At 34.6% G+C, this 1,335-nt stretch overlaps 1 protein-coding gene across 1 annotated transcript in view; it reads right to left on the reverse strand.

Moving 5' to 3' along the window:
- Positions 1-1,335, reverse strand: part of LOC106869130 (uncharacterized) — a 20,750-nt gene that overhangs the window by 13,363 nt on the left and 6,052 nt on the right. The window lies entirely within an intron of this gene.

Consider the following 1,335-nt stretch of genomic DNA (forward strand, 5'->3'; position numbering starts at 1 on the left):
TTTTTAATTTTCTGAAGAAAGTTTAAAAAAGAAGAATTTAGTGGTGGGGTAATTTCAAAATGCCGATTTTTGCCAGTTTTTTTTTGCAGATTCGCATTCTCCGTACCCGAAAACGGGGGAGGGGGGTAGAAAAAAAATTAAATAAAAAACGGTGTGTTTGGTGGGGTACAAAAGAAGTCTTGCAAAAAAAGAAAGAACATTAAAGAAAATGATAAATGAAGATGATTCAATTTATGGAGAAATTGCTTCTTTGTGTGTGTGTGTGTGTGTGTGTGATAATTAGCATATATATATATGTATTATGTACTTTATTGTGTTTTGTTATGCCCAAGATTCCTCCGTTCGATGAAAAATTGTCTTTCATGAAACGTGTCCGTGGTACGAAAAAGTTGAGGCTCTCATGTTGCGGGGATCACTAACCAAACGCCAGTAAATCAACTACTCGAAAAGTAGCCTCCCTTATCAATGACTAGTAAACATTTTGGCAGAGTATTTTCCCTTCATGATTAATTGTCGCTAACGTGAACTAATTTCCTAATAAGAACAGACCTTAATTCAGTCCCAGCAGAGACTTCACAGCACACTTACGATTGGATCTCTACTCGTGAAGCGCATCTGAAAGATCACAAACATGCACCAAGTAAATCATTTAAGTAAATCAGTAATGAAGCATTGACTGATTCTACAGAATACATTAGTTTCGAAATTTTGGCACAAAGCCAGCAATTTCGGGAGAGAGGTGGATAAGTCAATTATATCGACACCAGTGTATAACTGGTACTTACTTTGTCTTCCTCGGCAGGATTTGAACTCAGACGAAATGCCGCTAAGTGTTCTGCTCTGTGTGCTAGCGATTCTGATTGCTCGCTGCCATTACAGTAGAATTACATTAAGTGCTCACAATATTCTACTACACGCATAAATTAAACGCGAGCGCGCGTGGTCTGGGGTGTGCGTGGGGGGGGATGGGACTTCGTCCCTGCACGAATAAAGCAAGTGATGCATGTCAATGATATAAAGCTAATACAAATAATAAATCGAATTTTCATATAAATCTTTCATATTAGAAGAGACAACTAGAAACAGGGTATATATATATATATTTAATTATATATAAAGGGCATTAACTGTGTATTAATGCCTCACGCTAATACACAGTTAATGCCCTTTATATATAATTAAATATATCTATGAAGAAACGATGAATTTTTTCATTACGAAATTTTTCGTTATTTTTTCATTATGAGGTTTTTTTCACGCTGACTACTTGATAAATTCTTATAAAGAATTTATCCTATATTATATTATATATATATATATATATATATATATAGT

The sequence above is a fragment of the Octopus bimaculoides genome, chromosome 3, assembly GCF_001194135.2.
Source record: "Octopus bimaculoides isolate UCB-OBI-ISO-001 chromosome 3, ASM119413v2, whole genome shotgun sequence".
NCBI lineage: Eukaryota > Metazoa > Mollusca > Cephalopoda > Octopoda > Octopodidae > Octopus > Octopus bimaculoides.